The sequence below is a fragment of the Dreissena polymorpha genome, chromosome 8, assembly GCF_020536995.1.
Source record: "Dreissena polymorpha isolate Duluth1 chromosome 8, UMN_Dpol_1.0, whole genome shotgun sequence".
NCBI classification, from domain to species: domain Eukaryota; kingdom Metazoa; phylum Mollusca; class Bivalvia; order Myida; family Dreissenidae; genus Dreissena; species Dreissena polymorpha.
In genome coordinates, this window is record NC_068362.1 from 30295966 (window position 1) to 30317461 (window position 21496).

Sequence of the window (21496 nt, forward strand, 5' to 3'; positions counted from 1 at the left end):
ATTAATGACCGGAATTCAATTAAACTTTATGGGAAACTTCACTGCCAACAGGAGATGTGCATATTATCAGCCGGTTCTGGTCGGATGATTTTTCACAGAGTTATGGTTTTTTGAATTTTTCCATTAACTGTACATATAGAGCAATTCTTGTCCGGGCTATTTCTCCCCAACTACTGACCGGAATTCGATGAAGCTTTATGGGAAGCTTAACTACCTTGAGGAGATGCGCATGTTATTTGTGGGTTCTAGTCAGATGATTTATTTAGAGAGTAATGTCCCTTTGAAATTTTTAAGTTGCTAAACCATTATTTTGTCCAAAGTTATGCCCCTCAATACGTTTCCTTTTATCTGAATATATAGTGCAATATTGTGACAAACAAACCTTTGGGGAGCATCACCCGTCTCCGACAGTTTCTTGTTCTACATTATTTGAAATTTAAGATATGACAAAGAACATGTGCAACAGTTGTTATACGCAATTCGTATAACATTACTTATTCGCTATTAGTTTCTTCGTGATCGACAAATAATGACGAATGTTGAGGAAAGTGTATAAGGATTTTTTCAGATTTGACCTAGTTTTTGTCCCCACTTGTCCCACATTCGAACTACGTCTAGATATTGTAAAGAGAAACCTTCAAGATTTATTCATAATGTGTTTTCTAAAGTGGTAACAAGATTTTGTCAATGATTTTAGACGTTTTTAACAACAATTGCACAAGATTCGGAAAAGTTTTATTATTATGATCATTTTTCTTACCAACTTTAATCAAAATTGAGTAATTAATGAGGCATTCAGATTGTTGACGAACTACAAGTAAAAGACGCACTCCGCATGACGCATGGCGATGGACACCGTTTTTATAGAGATCACAAAGCTTCGCTTCAGCACTTTGTGCTCATGTAGGCTACACAAGTTTAATGCGATTTCGGCTTAAAACAACACTGAACAATACACAAGTATTTAGTTGGTTGGTCAATGTCTAGTTAGTGTAAAACAAGGTTGTATCTGTGGTATAATAATCACAATCACCCAAAACCTAATAGTATGTGGAAATAATAATATCTTGATAAATGATCATATCATTAATTAATTGTTTTTAATATAAACAAACATCAAAGCGATCAAAAGTCAAAAAAGACTCTTTCGATTATTGGTGTGCAGTAATCGACTGTTATTCCTTCATATGTATGCCTAGCTTCTCTGACTGAAAAACGAAATATTGCGCAATGATGCATTTAGCCTCTCGTAAAGATTGCAAAGTCTTCTAGCGCTAACTTTGTTTGCAATCTCATGGTGTTATCATAGAATATCAAAACGTTCGGTCAAAAGGAATATAAATTGTAATGTAAACCCATTTCATTTTAATGGTGCAATGTGAACATGTACATTACTAACGTATGACTCTATAAAATTTATTTTTCATTAAAACACAGAGAAGTCATTTCTTGAAACAGGGCGTTTCCCCTACCAGTCAAAGCCTGAAAACCACATCAAAAAATTTAACTCATATATATCTTTAGAACCAAATAAAATAATAACACCAACCATCACTTATCATTTCAGATTTGTTGATTTTTTCAAAAAATAGGACTGATGGTTTACCTATACTTGTGAAGACAAATGTACACGTACGGACATGACAAGCGACACATTGGTGAAAAACGCGACTACGTGTAAGTTTCATGAAAATCATTGCTAAAAAATGTTGTGTGTACAACATGGAGACGATTAATTATTACCCAAATAAGACATAACTTAACGAACACTGACAAGTCTACTTAAACGGACATGGTTTTGTGATTTAAGATTTACTGAAGAACGCATCACCAACTTTATGTTGATACAGTAGTGTATATGCATCGTGGTACATGTACGTACAATTTTAAAGATGCAAAAGTGCGATATCTTGGAAGTGCTTTGGCGGATTGCTATGAGTATATATATGGAATCCATATTATGGATAATACGATGATGCACGCCAAATGGCAATGTACACCATCTTATAATAACAGAGTTATGGCCCTTTGTATCTTGAAAAAATGCTTTTTTGTGTGTCAAGTGCCATACATGTATCTTGGAAGTGCTTTGGCGGATTTCATTGAAACTTGGTATGAGTGTCCAGAAACATATTGGCGGGGGATATCAATTCAACGAATTTGCTTGTTTAACACGTATTATAGCTTTTCTTCACATTAAGCAAACTGTTTTTGAATTTCCTCCGACGATATCTGAACATTAACAAGCGAATGCGAGATTGGCATCGGAAAGCGTCGGAAGCATGACGTAGTTCCCATTAGCTGCCCGAAGCCAATCTTGCGTTCGCTCGTAAATGTTCGGTTATCGTCGCGGCAAATTTAGAATGCATAGTTTGTAAATCAATACAAATAAATTATAAAACCGAGCATTGTGTAGCTTGTTAAATCTATGCTACCAGAATACATCTAGCGTTTAAGTGTAGTCTATTGCTATAAGAAACACTGAATTTGAATGTGTTTACCTTATTTTTGGAAATATTTTACGAAATATTCGTTCATTTTTGGTGTAAATGGGGCTTTAAAAGAAGCATGGCTTACAGGCAAGGCGACTTAAGCAGCACACTTATCTTTATCCTGTACAAAACGAGTTGTTTCCCTTGCTAAGATCTAAATTTAATATGGGTATCTGTTATCATGCCCTTTTACATTCGAAGTTGATTTGCCAGAATCCGTTGTTATTTTAATAAATAAGCCATTGAAACAGATCGAAATTTCGGAAATTTAACAGAAAATCTTCATTGTAATTATTATTTCGTTTACTGTTATGAGAACTGAACTGGATATAAGTGACATGCTTTTTGTAAAATTTTCGAACTATATTCCCGAAGGACAGATATAACCTTGTCAAGTTAATTTAGATATTTGCAATACATGCTGCAATCCTAAGGAAAAGAAGACTTCAGTTATCGGTGTTCAAACAAATAACAATGTTTACAACCGATTTATATCTTGGAGAAAAAGCGGCTCAAACCCGAGTACCATATTGCCAGCGTCATGGAAGCGATAACGTAATAATAAGTCAATATTACTCAGATCCTTTTAAGAAGTTTAAATATCGCACTGCATGCAATATTTCATAAAAGCTTTATGTATCTCGGAGGAATGTCTAACAATATATCTTTCTTTCGATAACAATTTAAAAACAGGACTTCCTTACTTTGCGGCGAAACTTAAATCTTGTCAGAATATCAAGCAATCCTTTCAGACACTCCAAATACACTTAACTAATCATTTTAAGGTTTGCAAGTGGGATAATTGATAATTGATAATATGTTAGGAAAGTTTCCGTTTAATGTCTTTAGTTTCAACATTTACTATCGAAAATAAGTCGACAAGACCAACGGAATGGGTTGATTATCTCTCCGCACCCAGATTTCTATGTTATATGCAAACATTATGAATATTTTATTCATTTACATTTAAAGTGTTTATACTTTAAACTTCAGATGTGTATGTGACTTTAATAAAGGAACTATGATTTGCTTATAAATAGAGAGACAATAATAATGTAGTCGTGTTTGACACAATTTTGTCTCAATTTATCGTCTAGTCTCGTCTAGCTGTTCCAATTTGAAAAGCATGTACTTGGCATCAATCAATAAACAACAACATACATGCGGAAATTAAAAGACATAGTAAAACACCCATTTAAATAACATTTTTGTAAAACAAATACCTGCTAAACGTTCAATATCCTTTTTAAAATTTTGAATCTCTGTAGACTTTCGTAAAACCAGACAACACAATGCCAGACGTAATCGAAAAACACGAGGTCACACTCGGATATTCTTCTTATAAAGTTTGCGAGGCTGTCGAAATATGCCGCTCGCAACCATTGTCACAATGCTCTCATATGCAACACTTTATTGACAGAAAACTATAACATTAAATCAGCTTTAGTTTGTCCACTCAAATCTGACGTACACGCTTTATTTCAGCTCATATTGACATCTTCACAACATCTGTTACATGCATTATGTTTAACCAATGGTAATCTTGAGATCTGACATGTCTAATGAATACATCATTATATGTAGTGGCTGCCGGATAACACATGACCAAATCAATTGCTGACATAAGCGAAACAATTAAGGCTGTCATCATAAATGAGACATTAGTAACCATCGATCTAATTTATCTATGAACATTATCCATTTAAAGCATTTTATTCTAAAATGAAATTTTATATAAATCGATGATAATATTTATATAAAATAAAGCTATGAAATATTGTATATATACATGTCACATAATATGTTAATTAAAACTGGTAGACATTCTAACATTATAACATTATCAGAAAGTAAAGAAATTGTACTTTATGTGATCTTAACAATTCAGAAGACGAATATCGCTTTTTACTTAGATGTCCATTTTATTTAGAAGAAAGATAAAAAACCCATATCAAAACACTATTCAATAAGACCAAGTATGCATAAATTTTTGAAACTCTTAAATAGTAATAATAAAAGTATCCTTTGAAAGTTAGCAATTTACTGTATGACATACTTTAAGAAAATAAATAATAATATTTTTGTTTAACTCAACGTTTATAATGGTTATTTATTTACTGTTTAATAAGAAATTAATGTACTCTGTTTTTATCCGTTGACGCCGATTTTTTTCATTGTATGAAATGATTATAAAATGATTTTTTGTGTCGTTTCCTCTGTTTCTTTGTTAATATATAGTTTAGCATGAAAACTCAATTCAGTGTGTGCATAAACACACAACACTCTCGCGAGTAATTTAGTATTATCTTTATTACTATATTTTTTTCATGCATGTTTTGAATGTGTTATATTGATCACGATGAGCTTTAACATGCTTAAGTGAATAAACTATTTGTTCCGTTTTATTATGAAAAGCAGTAATTAGGAAGGATGTTGATTAATATCTGATGTGTACAATGTTGGCAGACAAAGGACAGCAAAATCGGCATTCAATCGATTGTCGCTATCGGCTGGGGACTTCTTATTGTGTAAACAACTGTCAAAGCCGTTTTTAGTTCTTCGCTTGCGAAGAACTAAGGTTATGAGTGTGCGTTTTAAGTCAGTCTGATTTTAGCTAGAAACGATAACCACCTTAGCTACGCTACGAACGAAAATCTGCCTGTTTATACTCTTTCACCAGTGTGGTACACTGCAGAGTGCAGTGTGTGTATGTAATTAATATGTATTTAACAGCTTGTGGGACGACATTGGCAAGTTTGTCATTGAAATCTGTACATGTACATATTGGCTGCTATCAGGCAAAAACGGGGCTTAATGTATTGCAAATAAGTGGTGTCCCAGATAAGCCTGTGCATACTTATTAGCCTGTGCAATGCACCCAAGCTAATCAAGGAGGACACTTTCTGATTTTATGGTGTATTTCGTTTACAGAGAGTATCTGGTACTGGGCTGACAATTAATGCATATGCATTAATCCCTGTTGTTTCCAAAATGCAGCTTAAATAATCTTTTCTATTATTGATTTGAAACAAAGGATAAAAGTAATAATAACTTCAAAGTAACCTCATTGACAAGGCAAATCACTTTTAAATCAAATAAACAACCAATGATTTCGCAATGTTAACCTTGTGTCATTTATTTAGTAAACATCTAAAAGGGACTTTTTCACAGTTTGTCATTAAATGCTTACTTGATAAAATTAAACATTTGATCTTAAAAGCTCCCTTAAAAAAAGAATACAATTACAGAAACAAAAAGTTACCCTCAACTGGGCTCGAACCACTGACCCCTGGAATAAAAGTATATCCGACCACTCGACCATCCGTGCTCATACAATGAGAGATGTATTTTATACTTTATATAAGCAATCATCATGAAAAAATATAACGACAACAACAGAACTCTTCAAATTATAAACTCGTTTAATTTTTTCAATTTACCCAAACGTGAAATGGTCCATTTCATGTCTTTAGACTTGCAAATTGAATGGATTCAATACACTGTCAGAATTCACATCATGAAAAATGTACAGGTTAAGTGGTTGCCTGTTAGCCTTGGGCCAATAGATTAAAGCCCAGGAAACTAAATTTCAAAAGTTGGTTACAATTGGGTTAAAAATCAGGGCAATTTTTTAAAGCTTGAACAACTAAATCCAAGTACACATAGAATACAAACTGGCGACTGTGGATCAAGTAGGCCTAGGAAATGATTCAATTCCGGCTGACAGCAAGATATAATGCATTAAAGTCTGTCATGTCGGCAAAATTGTTGCTTAATATTTTAAAGAATATAAATAATAAAAGTATTAGATACACATAACACAACATGAACCTGATTCTAGGCTTGTTATTCTTTAGCAAGGCATTCAATATTCTAAAGATGGTTGTCAGTGCAGCAACCAATTGCGAAAAAAGAGACATATTGTTGTTATTGTGACTAAGTTATCTCTATAACTTAAATATGAGAATTAACAGTGCACACTCGACCTGTGCTTTAAGATACACTATTTATAAATGTGAATGGGTTATGTTCATTTCAAACTTGCGATATAAAAAGCTATAACATAATTTTGAAAACTGAGTTGCGTCTAAGATTATGAAATTGCGAAGAAATTAAGTGCCTTCAGCGCTTTGATTATCTTTGTTATTTGAAAATTTCAATATCGGGTTTTATAAATGAGGTAAAACATATACAGAGCATCGTTGGACTGTAAAAAGGCTATTCAGTTAGAAGGCTTTTACTTGATTGTTTTGAGGTTGCATGCTTTGCTTCAAATATTTTGATTAAAATTGTTTTGCGCCTTATACAATATTGAGGAATTATCAGTCAAGTTCCTGAACTGTTTTAGTTCCCTGTGTTTGGTATTTTCGTCTATATTTATTGAATAACAAGTCTTATACCTAATTGTTTTAAAGTTGAATTGTTTGGTTAAAACTGTTTTGATTTGAGTATAATTGTTTTCCCATGATACAATATTGAGGAATTAAAATTAGTCACGATCCTGAACTGTTTCCGTTTCATGTGCTTGGTATTTTCGTGCATATTTATTAAATGTTTTTATGTCCGCCTCATTGAAATTATTTAAGTGATATCAGTTTTGTTTTGGTGCGCACTGAATGTTTTATGAAACACATTGTTCTTATTTTCTCTATTTTCAGATAACAATTTGTTATCTTCCCGTTGTATTTTAACTGTCTAGATACGAATAACTGTTAAATGCAGAAGTTCCAAAATGTCTTCATATTAATATTTGTAAAATTCTTATTCTAATGATTTAATTATAATATTATTTTTTTTACTTTATTGATGTTATAGTTTAAATATTGTTTTTTGTTTTTTCTTGATTTCAGAATTGAACAAACAGTGCCTTTAATGTGTGTTGGTAAAAGAAAATAAATGTGTCCAAGTAATATTTACATACATTTAATGAAATAATACTTAATGGTGACGATTAAGTTGAATTTACTTGTTTGCACATATCTATTAAATTAGCGGTTTTATGAGGTGATGAAGACACATAAACACTGATCTTGAGCCATGGGCAGCCATACGTCTCCCTGCCATTTCAATAAAAAAAGAAAAAGAAAAATCAGCCGTGAGGTTGCGTATCCCGCTCGCAGTTAACTGAAGCGTCCATTGCTACCGATTATTGTATCGGTGTATGGATCAATCTTGCAAATACCACAGTTGCTGAAAGCTAAACGAATGCATCACGTTGTGCAGCTTTATGATATTAATTTCAGGCTTACCTTCTCATTTCTATGAATAATATTTTTTTCTGTATTCGCGTGCCACACAAAAACATGATCAAGTATACATAAGCCATTGATAATTCATTGAATTTCCTTAAATATTTACAATTGACAGTCAAGTGCCTAACAATTAAATATTATTGATAGACTGTGGTAGAAACAAAGAAGGTAGAAAAGTGCTTTCACTTCAGTCTGTTATTTCAAAAATAACTTGAACGGCAGATTATCGGTTTCATTAAATTTAAATAATCGATAAACAAAATGGTGAATAAAAGTTGTATGCATCATTTATAGTTAAATGCATATCTAAAAAAAGTTTTACTGTAATGATAACCACATAGAAAACGTGAGTAATTTGTTGCGTCAAGCTATTACCTTTTATGGTCAGTTGACTGTGGGTTTTTGAAGGCCAGTTGGCCTAATGTGTAAAAACCAGTTGTGTGTTCAGGCCACCAGTAAGCCTGGTGTGTATAAGCTAGTTGGCTTCTATAGTGAGTTGAACGTTCTTAAAAGTCAAGTTGGACTGATATGTAAAAGCAAGTTGGCTCGTTATTAAGCAGATATATTAGCGCGAAAAATGCAGGAGTTTTCTCGTTATGGCATTACGTGGGTTGTAAATCAATCGAATCGCGATTCGGGGTGTGTATTTGACAGGAATGCGACATAGAGAAGAAAAAAGAAAGGGTGAATAAGCCGTCCTCACGCCTCCTGATATGTTTGTTTGTTAAACAACTTAAGTTTTGATGTTTTATGTGTAGAAACACAGTCAAATACAAGAACGCACCACAATCTTGTCTGTTTTTAACTTTAATTATGATAAGAAACGAAGCTTTGTTTGATTAACAAGGGCAATAAAGATGATTTTAATGATGTTTTAACATGAAATGTTCGCATCGTTTTATTTACTGAATTGCTCAACTCGTATTATGTGTTTTCGGGACTAAGCCAGTTGTAATGGCAATTAACAACTATAATGATAACACTATTTTATCTAAAAGCTCGGTCAAAAATTGTGTCTTCTTTGTATCAACGCACTTCAATCTTATACTAGTTTTTTTTCATCTTATTTCACATAGTTTGTCTCGTTTAATCGTGCTTTGACAACTCAATATCTAATATAATATTGCTTGCTTATTTTTTGTGTTGTTTTCAAAACGCTGGTTGTATTAACATTATTTACAAATAAGGACAGATTGTGAATGTGCAGTTATTATTATATGTTTATGAATTATTATATTAATACGTTTGCTGAATTATTTTTTTTTGCTGATAGATTTGTATTTTTGGTTCCGATAATTTTAGCCGTTTTATCCCTACATAATCACATTATAAGTTTACTATGTTTGTATATACTGATGTAAATATAACAAGAATTGATTTAATTAGATTTAAATAAAAATCTTGTTAGGAAGTCCTTTTTGATATTTAAAAAAAATCAAAGAAAACCACCATTATATCCAGTATAAACGAATGTGTGAATTGAGTTGGATAGAACAGAAAAATAAAATTAAAAAATACCCTAGATTGTATTAGAATTTCATGAGAATATTAAGTAGAAACAAGTTCTTAAACAAACAAAAGAATACTCACTCGGTTAAAATTATCCAAATAGCAAAATAAAACAGTTGTTAAACGTTAACGATAACGTTTAAAATGAATAGCAGGTAGAATATTGGTAATACAAGTGTCCTCTTTGATAGTACAGGTTTTAACAAAACTTAGATTTCTTTAGAAGCAGTGCGCGCATGTTGTACTAAGATTTGAGTTGATGGTTTAAGGTTTAACATTGAAAAGATAGGGGAAATAACCACCCAGACATTTTTAAGGCAAGTACTTATATCATTTATATGCACAAATGCGCTGCCATTTCATAAACAAAAACTCACGCCTCCTGAAATCGAAATAGTGGTTTTTATCCATATTCATAAAATAACAAGTATTTCTTTCGATGCATTTATTACGTAAAATCTGTAACATGTCATAAATATTAAAGAGTTTAATCCCTGATTGTGCAAAACTTTCGAAACATTATGTCTTTCAAATTCATAGCAAACATCAAAATGTGTTATAGTAGATTCACATGTTGTAATACAGTGACCCAGTTATTTTCTGACTAACCCCTTCAACAAATTCTTACTTCATAAGACAATTTCTACCAAACACAATGATGCATCAGAATATAAATCGATTACGTTTCAACCAATTAATCAAAGTACTGACAGTACTGGTGTGGCGATGCTTTTGAAGAGGATGACTATAAAAGCATCAATTCAAGTTTATCTACATCACCACCATTGTGTAATTTCTATTGCTTATCATTTATCCGCATCCTTAATTTAAAATTTGGCATAGCTACAGTGTACATCGAAAATCCACAGTTTTCTGTAAAACTTTATTAACAACAAGAGGCATAATTTTTTCGTACCCCAAATTTTCGTACCCATTTTGTTCGTACCCTTAATTTTCGTTATATGTGGGTACGAAAATTTTGCGTAAGAAAAAAATGTTAATGCGAAAATTTTGAGAACGAAAACAAATTTGAATACGGAAATTTTGGGTACGAAAAAAATATGCAAAAAAAAATTTTGGTACGAAACAAATTTGGGAAAGGAAAAATAAATTTGGAACGAAAAAAATTTGGCTACGAAAAAAATTTGGGTACGAAATAATGGCTTCAAAAGAATATTTGCTACGAAACATTTTGGGTACGCACAACAAAATTTGGGTACGATTTTTTAATTCGGAAAGATGGGGTACCTGTAAGTATCATTTGAAAATCGCTGTAGTGAAGTATACTTCAAAGGGAAACCATGAAAGTAGTACCCTTAAGGAACTCGACCCATTCAGCCTAAGAACCGGTAAATAGATTGTTAGAGATAAAGATTTGGGTACTTAAAAAAATTTGGGTACGAAAAAAATTGGTAAAAAAATGGGTACGAAAAATTTTGGGTCCGAAAAAAATGGGGGTGTCTGGTTCCTGTCCCGATCCTCTCGATACATTTGAAAAAGGACGGAAACCAAGCTGCCTTTGACTTTATCAATGATAATCAGCGAGGTAAGCCGATTGAGAAAATTTAGCTTAATCAATCGGACTTGGCTCGGCCTTTTACATAGATGAAGATTTTTTCACGGTAGCAGCATCGTAAAAAATGTTATCAAAGCAGTGCGTGCATGTTGTATACAAATTTGAATTGATTTTTTAGGGTTTAACATCCATACACAGGAAACTGACCACCTAGATATTTTCCCGGCAAGTATTTGTATTATGTACACTCACAAATGCGCTACCATTTTATAAACAAAAGAAAATGTAACTCCAACCGCCTCAAATTGTTTTGTGTTTTTAATGCAAAGTCATCTACAGAGTGTGATAGTGTGCAACAGTAGATACATATGCAGTAATACAGCGTCCCATTTTCTTCCGACTTACTCTTCCAACAAAATAATAAACCATAACAACTTCTACCAAACGCAATAATGCATCAGAATCCTTATGAAATTTTCAATACTGAAACGTATTAATGCTTTCAAACACCAACATATATATTTCACACACCCCTAATTTAAACACGTTATTCCTTCTTCTATCGTTTAATGACAAACACGAGTCGTGCGTTCCAGCATTGTTTGGTTCGGCGTTTCGTATTTCATGTGCCAAGATGTATGACGCCAATCGTTTACGGAAACACTTTTTCTTAACTGTTATTATACATGCACTTTAATCAATAAATTTTAAACACTTTGGCCTTTACCTTTATAAAAACAAATGCATGTATGAAAATAATCTTTGGTTAAAAATAGTTTAAACTGTAGTGCATACTTCGATGACTTTCTATTGATCTACATGTATAAACTCGAACCTAACTGTTATCGTTACATAGTTAACCTTGATACATGTATTTACAATATTATTGTGTTTATAGCGAATTGTTGTGAGGTGTTGAAATTATGACAACATAAATAAGGCATGTGCTGCATTGGAAGCTACATTTTTACTGCCAAATTTTAAGATAGAATTGTCCTTGTATGAGGATAATCATATTGTTGTCACAGTTTATGGGGGTGTTGTAAAACTTCCGATGTTATGAGCGAATGTCATTGACCTTATCTGTTTATGTTAACCAAACACGGTGTCAAAGTTATTCAAAGTGAGCAACACATGACAGACATACTATACCAACGACGGCCTTCGATCACGATGTTATGCACATCTACTTTTCACTTAGGCTTAAGATGGTATTGCTGCATTGCTGTAAACGGCGTTGTCGTGATAAACAATAGGTGTTTGTTGTCGGCGTAAGCAGCAGGAGTGATATTTTTCGTCGTGTTAACAATATATTATGTTAGAATATGGTTGTCGTCGTGAGATAGAGAAGGGCTTATATGTGTTATTATGATATAGTCGTGCCGAGGGCTCATATATTCTGTGCCGATTATGATTATCTTCTTTTTTCAAATACTCGTCTTAGATTTTTATCATGTTGAAAATATGTGCAACAAGAAATGTGTTTGTGAAACACTGTGTCCCCATATACTTGACCTTTGACCATGAAAAATGACCTTGACCTTGACCTTTTACCACTCAAAATATGCAGCTCCATTAGATACATATGCATGTCAAATATCAAGTTGCTATCTTCAATATTGCAAGTGTTCATTTAATGAGCGATTTTGACCCATATATTTGACCTTTGACATTTGAAGGATGATTTTGACCTTGACCTTTCACCACTCAAAATGTGCTGCTATATGAGATACGCATGCATGTCAAATATGAAGTTACTATCTTTAATATTGCAAAAGTTATTGCAAAATGTTAAAGTTGGAGCAAACAAACAAAGCAGCAAACAAACAGACAGGGCAAAAACAATATGTCCTCCACTATAGTGATGGGGATATAAAAATTGTGAACATTTAAAAACAGCTTTGGTTGTTTTCAGTTTCTTTGATTTCTACATTTTGAAAGATGTCAGGATTGAAAACGTCTGCTTTTTAAAAAATCGATGAATAAACAAGTACTGATATAGTGACATAGTACGCAAAGTTAGTTTAAAATTGAAATTTATGCATTTGGTTGGTATTAGATCGATACAATTTAGGATAAACAATAACACAAATAGTGCATGTAAAATAAGATTCCATCTCTGTTTCGAATAACATTAAATGAGAAACTCATACCAATGCTATACACATATATTTTTCAGTTATGAACATACGATGATACGGGCATTTGATTGAATAGTATTGCTACATACAGCTCAGCAACTATTATAATCGAACGGATATGGTGTTTCATATTTGTACTCATTCCTGCAAGGTCAATAACATGAACATGCTAATGACAAAATAGTTAATTCTTGCTTTCTCTATATTTTATTATTAATTTATCTGTTTGTTAGTCCAAAATAAATTTTAAAGGGCAGTAATAATATTTATAAGTTACGTGCTGTTGCATATCTACAAAATATATTGATTTCGCTATTCGTGGGCTTAGCGCAAAACGGTCGTAACTGACATTTTTTACAAAAATGACTTTATTGCATATTTTGTACTATAATGTCAATATTTATAATCTGAAAAAATATTTAAGCTAAATTCTGCTTTAAAAACCCCTAAAACCGTCATTTGGCAAAAGGTCGTATCTGAAACTGAAATTATTTTCATTGCAAAACAGTCGTATCTGCAGTTTTGCACTGAAAAAGAATATAAACATGATAGTGTAATGGTACCAGTACCTAGAATGTGAGACTGAGACCATGGTAGCAATAAATACAGACTGAGACAATGCCGTGATTTGTGTTACCTATTGGGAAAAGTATTGGAACCAGCCAATTTGTGTGAGAAAAACCCAGAAATTGGGAAAATTCACGTTGTGAAGTCTTCATATTGGGAAATCGGTATATTTGATATTTTGCTCCTGAATACTTAAAAATTAATAACTAAATGTTGTCAAGTTGTCATACCATAGAGCTGCATATGAAAACTAATTAAAATTTGTTTGTTTTTTGTTTTCTTCAATTGTTTTTTTTACAGCAATTGGGAAATTTGTAGTTTTTTCCTAATTGGAAAATTTCTGGTACTTTATAAAAATAAATAAAAACGCTACAATCGTACCAGTACTAGTATGTCAGACTGTGAAAATGGTACCGGTATGTATCATGTTAGGCTGTGACAATAATACCAGTATGTAGCATGAACTGTGACAATGGTACCAGTAGGTAGCATGCCAGACTGTGACAATTGCCCCAGCACAATTAACCAGTCAGACTGTTACAACGATACCAGTACTTAGCATTTCAGACTGTTACAATCGTACAAGTACGTAGCATTTCAGACTGTGACAATGGTTCCAGTACCTAGCAGTTCAGACTGTGACAATTATACCAGTAAGTAGTAGTTAAGACTGTGACAATGGTACAAGTACGTACATGTGTAGCATGTCAGACTGTTACAATTGTTCCAGTACCTAGCATGTGATACTGTGACAATAGTACCAGTGCGTAGCATGTCAGACTGTTTCAATGATACCAGTACGTGGCATGTCAGACAGTGAAAATGGTACCAGTAGGTAGCATGTCAGACTGTTACAATTGTACAAGTACATAGTATGTTATACTGTGACAATGGTACCAGTACATAGCATGTTATACTGTGACAATTATACCAGTACTGAGCATGTAAGACTGTGACCATGGTACCTGTACCTAGCATGTCAGACTGTTTCAATGATACCAGAACGTGGCATGTCAGACAGTGACAATGGTACCAGTACCTAGCATGTCAGACTGTTTCAATGATACCAGTACGTAGCAAGTAAGACTGTGACAATGGTACCAGTACCTAGCATGTCTGACTGTTTCAATTATACCAGTACGTAGCAAGTAAGACTGTGACAATGGTACCAGTACCTAGCATGTCAGACTGTTACAATGGTACCAGTACGTGTCACATCAGACTGTTTTAATGGTTCCAGTACTTAGCATGTGAGACTGTGACAATTATACCATCATGTAGCATGTGAGATTGAGGCAATTATACCAGTACGCAGCTTATGAGACTGTGACAATGGTACCAGTACATGGCATGTCAAACTATTTCAATGGCACCAGAACGTAGCATGTGAGCCTGTGACAATTTTACCAGTACGTAGCCGGTCAGACTGTGACAATTATACCAGTATGTAGCATGTCAGACTATGCCAATTGAACCAATACATAGCTGGTCAAACTGTGACAATGATACCAGTATGTAGCATGTCAGACTGTTACAATTGTACCAGTCATGTCACATCAGACCATTTCAATGGTTCCAGTACGTAGCATGTAAAACTGTGACAATTATACCTGCATGTAGCATGTGAGATTGAGACAATTATACCAGTACGCAGCTTATGAGACTGTGACAATGGTACCAGTAAATGGCATTTCAAACTATTTTAATGGTACCAGTACGTAGCATTTGAGACTGTGACAATTTTACCAGTACGTAGCCTGTCAGACTGTGACAATTATACCAGTATGTAGCATGTCAGACTGTGATAATTGAACCAGTACATAGCTGGTCAAACTGTTACAATGATACCAGTAGGTAGCATGTCAGACTGTTACAACGGTACCAGTACATAGCATTTAAGTCTGTAAAAATGGTACCAGTTCGAAGCATGTGAGACTGTGACAATTATACCAGTATGTAGCATGTTAGATTGAGACAATTATACCAGTAAGTAGCAAGTGAGACTGTGACAATGGTACCAGTATGTAGCATGTTACACTGAGAAAATGGTACCAGTACATAGCATGTCAGACAGTGACAATGGTACCAGTACCTAGCATGTCATACTGTTACAATGGTACCATGCAGTACATAGCATGTTAGACTGTGACAATGGTACCAGTACATAGCATGGTAGACTGTGATAATTATTCCAGTACTTAGCATGTCAGACTGTGACAATTTTACCCGCACGGAGCATGTAAGACTGTGACAATTATACCAGTACGTAGCATGTCAGATTGTGACAATGATACCAGTAGGTAGCATCTGAGACTGTGATATGTTACCAGTACGTGGCATGTCAGACTGTGACAATTATTCCAGCACGTGGTATATCAGACTGTTACAATTCTACCAGTACGTAGCCTCTGAGACTGTGACAATTATACCAGTATATAGCATGTCAAACTGTGACAATTATACCAGTACGTAGCATGTCCGATGGTGACAATGGTACCAATGCGAAGCATCTGAGACTGTGACATGGTACAAGTGCATGGCATGTCAGACTGTTACAATTATACCAGTAAGTAGCATGTGAGACTGTGGCAATTGTACTATCATGTCAGACTGAGACAATGGTACCGGTATGTATCATGCCAAACTGTGACAATGATACCAGTACATTGCATGTCAGACAGGGACAATGGTACCAATGTGTAACATGTCAGACTGAGACAATTATAATAATGATGCTCAAAAGGTAGGAAAAAGATCAATTTATTATAGGATTTTGTACTATATTTTGTTTTAACATTTTTCGTATATCACAATAAATATATTTGAAAACATTGTAGTTTGTATTTGAATTCAGAAAGAAGGTTATAGGCCTGCTTTTAATAACAAAGTTCATTATTTTTTTAATTAAAATAAGCTGATAAGACTTGTTTTGACTTGAACTCTATTGAATTATAATAATTACAATACAAATATTAAATGCTTTATGAAAGATTTAAAGATATGACAATAACTTGTTTCTTCTTATGTATTGGTCTTCTACTTAATAATTCTGTACAGGCCCCCAGTCACTGTGTAATGATCATTTTTCTGTTACTAGTATGTCTGCATAAATTTAAATAATAAAAAAAATCAAATAAAGTGATAATACTTTATAGTTATAGTTATTGGTTAAAAACAAGCACAGTGCAATGCATTTCATGTACTCCAGGTAATCCAACTTGAATTCAAATAAATTTAAATTTTCTTCCATCATTACAAAAATTTATTTCAATAAACACATATTTCAAGTATTCCGAATAAAAGTCTTCATATTAAGACATATGAACAGAAAAAAACTGATCTGATTTTCAGATACGACCTTTTTGCATAAAAAATATAATCAAACATTACAAGATTTTAAGTGCAAAACAGTCGTATCTTGATATTAAACAAATATCTCTGACTACAATAATGCCAATAGAGGTATATTGTGTGAACTTTAAATGAATGTACAATACCTACATTTATGCAAAATAATATTGTATTACTGATAAAAATGAATAAAATATTATTATTTTTTATCGTACTGAAAAGGTTACAAAAAGTCTAATACGACCGTTTTGCGCTAAGCCCGCGTATTGTTTTTTCTCATGTAAATATAAGGCCTGCCAAAAGCTTTTTTCATTTAATCACATATTGCTATCAATATTAATTGTGATGATTTATCTTATTATTATAGTTACATTTTACCGTTGAAAGCAAATTTTCGAAATGCATTTGTAGTGTTTCTTAATGTTGTCTTTGTCCACTCATATACGCTGTGTGAACTAATCTTTCTTATGCATGTCTATAAGTGATGGCAAAATTATTCGAATATTCGAATATTCGATTGAATGGCCAGTATTCGAATATCAGAATTGATATTCGCATATTCGCATCTTTTTCAAACGTAATTGCCCTTATATTAAATGACCTGCGAGCCGCTTACTTATTGGGTTTGATGTGACGTTCTTCGTGTCAAACTGCGGCCCTTATCAGCGTTGGTATACGGAACAAACACCCTTAAAAAGGTTAAGCAACCATTCAGAATTTCCTTACCAATAACGTACCACTTCGCTAAGTCCTAAATCCTAACACGATTTACGCCCGGTTTATAATTCAGAAACACAATATTTCTGACTGGATATTCCAAATTATGAAATGAGCACAACTGCTTATTTTCAATCACAAAAACCACAACAAACTATGATATGAAACGATGCGTGGCGTAACTGTTGTAAAACTCCATCAGTCAGCTATAAAATAAAAGTTTATGGGAATCTTACACACATCCTTTAAGCTTAATGAAGTACAACGTGATTTTCTGCGATACGATCTCAAAACGTCCCCAAGCAGAACTCAATACATGTGAATATGGAAAACATATTAACGCTGATCAACACTTCATATCTAGAGGCGAAATACAGAATACTGTAAAATGAACTGAATGGTTGAATGGTTTCGTTTAATGAATACATGCAGTCAACACACGCAAACACTTCTTTATGACCCACAGGACTGACTGGTTGGCTGGCTGGCTGACTGACTGACTGGCTGACTGACTGACTGACTGACTGACTGTCTGAATGAGTGACTGGTTGCTGTCTGACTGGCTGACTGACTGTCTGACTGACTGACTGACTGACTGACTGACTGACTGACTGACTGACAGACTAACTGACTGACTGTTTGACTGACTGACTGACTGACTGACTGACTGACTGACTGACTGACTGACTGACTGACTGACTGACTGACTGACTGACTGACTGACTGACTGACTGACTGACTGACTGACTGACTGACTGACTGACTGACTGACTGACTGACTGACTGACTGACTGACTGACTGACTGACTGACTGACTGACTGACTGACTGACTATAATAATAATAATAATTATAAATAACAGTTTCTTATTTGGTCTTGTTAAAATTATATCCCAAAATGAACATTTATTAACAAACAAATGCTTTTTTTTCAATTAGGTGCCAATTAAGGGCTTCAATTGACTGGCGATTAATAAATTAGTTTTTGTGATCACATTTTAAAAAAGCATTAAAATGTCTCTTTTTATAAACGTAAATGACATCGTTATTTTAAAATTTCAAATAAAAATAAAATTCTATGACATTATGTGTTTCCTTATATTTGTTCTTGAATATTTGGTGTACTGTGCATGCCTTATTAATATGTTTCTTTATATACACGTTCATGCTATCGTTACTTTAAAATCTAAAAATTAAATAACATTCTTTGACATGATGTTTTTCCTTCTATTTGTGCCCGATTACAGTATCGGTCATAGTATTAGCCGACAGCGATACACTTATTCGATAACAACGATAATAAACAGCCTTGTATTCAGCAAACGGATATAACTTACAAAACAATGGAAGTTAACACAGAACAAGTTTCACTCTTGTCTGATATATTTCGTCTAAATAGACTTTTTAAAAGTTTGATTTTACAATTCAGCTACATTTTCTTTCTATTTCTCAACACCACAATTGTATATTCAATTTTATTTTATGTATCAATTAATATTTATTATCCCTACCGGATACGAAACTGAGAAATAAAAGTTTAGTCAATTCAGCCGTTTTATGCTAATATTCAAATATTCGATTGAATGGATTTGCGAATATTCGAATACCGATATAGGTATTTGATGCCATCACTAATGTCTATCACTGATGTAAGGAGCTCACTCCGCAAACCAATACGTAAATATATGTTCAAAGGAATTGCTATTTCAAAAAAATTTCTTTCTCCTCTGGTGACTTGGCATTTGATCAATCAAAATGAAGAATTTCGTGTCGTTATTTCTAATACATTGTGTGAGTATGCAACCTGTTGATGCATTTGTGATTTGGATGTAGGTGGCAATTAGATCTTCATCTTTAAAGTGTTACCATAATTGAAGCAAATAATAATCTAAATATCAGATAATCAAGAAATATGCTTGGAAAATCGGCTGTTTCGTATCTTCTATTCTTGTATGAACACTTCACTCTGTGATCGCACACAAACAATATATATATAGTTAGTTGTTATGTTATCATTTTCTTCTGTAGCGTATACGTATTCTAATGTGTGTGCGTTTTATGTGTTTTGTATGAACGAACAAATCAGAAATAAATGGTATATTGGTGCGGGCTTTTTAGTTTTTGCTTAGTAAACGTTTTATTTATCACTAATCCAGAATTCTTTTGTAATTTCAATAAACATTAAGATAGCCTCCATTAACAAATAACTGCTACCGGGTATCTCCTTTAAAACATAGTTGCAATGATAAAAATAAACAGCATGTGCATTACTCAGACGATGGGTGAAAATGTAATTTTACCTGTACATATCCGTGAAATGAAAACACTCAATATTCAGAGTACTTTTGCACATTTGAAAGGGGCGTACATGTGGACTTTTTACCTTTATCACATGCTTGTTCAGTCGTATCACTAAGATCAAAGTCGATAAGCAGTTTGCATCAACCTGCCGAGGTAGATGATTATTAAATAGTTAATCACTAAACAATTGTGTACTATGGTCTTAACAAATAGTTGAAGGATTTATCACATTCAGACATTGCGATAGGTCATTGTTAATTTTAAATTTGCTTGTTATTTAACGGAAGCAATATCGGAAAATGTTACTTGGTTGTTCGTGCTATTTGGTTTAAACATATTTATTTCGGAATGTATATACATGAAAATATTCACAGTAATATGTGGATTGACATGGAAGCTAAACTAAGCTTAGTGTAAGTCGTTCTACGAGCAGGAAGAAAAACGATCCATTAGGCGAGAAGGACTTCAATTGATAAAGATGTTAATGTCGAGTGGTTGTGGTGGAAAGTACTTGCAGGAAGAGATAGGGAAGGGAATAGATAGAAAAATGGATGCGGACTAAGAGTGGAAGAACTAGGTTGGAGCAAGAGTTAGAAGGGAGCTGCGGAGCACATGAAGTTTATGAGAAAATTGGTACTGAAGGCGTCGGCGTCTTATCGAAGCGTTTATAGCGGTCGTTGGTTCATGGGTGGACATAAGTCAGAAAGATAAGTTGTGGTTAGGTTATTATTCATTTTGTAAAAGATGAATGAGTTTATGTCTAGCTCTACGATTACTTATGGTTTCCCATCCGACTTCTTCCAAAAGCTTTTGAATTGAGACTAATTTCCTGGCACCTATGACTATTCGTGCAGCCTCAATTTGGACGTTTTCTAACATTTCTTGGTCTTGTAATGAGCAGTTGTCGTAAATGACTTACAGTAAAACTGCGATAACTCGAGGAAGCATGGGACCGACATCGATGCTCGAGTAATCGCAGGTTTCGAGTAATCCATGGTATTATTTGTTTTCACTGTCTCGGTTGATAATGCTAACTTTTGACCAAAAACGCTTTATTTACATGTAAGACGGTGCTAGAGAAAGAAAGGCTTTGTAAAAATCGCTTAAGGTTACAGTATAATAAACAAAATCGCTTAAGGTTACAGTATAATAAACAAAACAATTAAGATGATCGTAAATTCATTTAATTATTTCAACATACACACAAAACATAAATATAATCAGAAAAATCTCATCAATATTCACTGTACATGAAGCATAATTATTTAAAAAAAAGCACAAAAGGTACGTACATGCGAATAAAAAAACACACACTGAAAACAACATAATCACTACACACTTTGCATTTTATGTACATTAGTCAGACTTGTGTTGCGCAAAGTCAATGATTGAAGATTGTCGCAACCTATTAGCTTCCCGGAACTGATGGCGGTAGAAGTTTCCCGATAATTATCGATTGCTGGTAATTATTTAATTATCATTAAAACTGTGTAGCTTTGATCTGCTTCTCAAAGGATGACAATTTGCAGTGTTTCTCAAACTGCATCTAACTTAACACCTAATCGAGCGTCGTTTATCTGCTTGATTGCGCTGTTTTCACAACTCGAATATTTTTAGCACCGACCAGACGAGACAGCGTCCTCGAATAATT

The 21496-nt window shown here is 33.5% G+C and overlaps 1 protein-coding gene across 5 annotated transcripts in view; it reads right to left on the reverse strand.

The window, feature by feature from the left end:
• The window catches only part of LOC127841804 (uncharacterized), a 93723-nt gene that overhangs the window by 8446 nt on the left and 63781 nt on the right, over window positions 1-21496 (reverse strand). The window contains exon 1 of one of the 5 annotated variants that reach the window (XR_008031335.1): window positions 19845-19971. The exons of 3 other annotated variants lie outside the window; for them this stretch is intronic. The gene's annotated coding sequence lies outside the window, so the exon portion shown is untranslated. Of the gene's footprint in view, window positions 1-3715; window positions 4046-19844; window positions 19972-21496 lie in introns of those variants that run through there. One more of the 5 variants, XR_008031334.1, reaches the window with a different exon arrangement.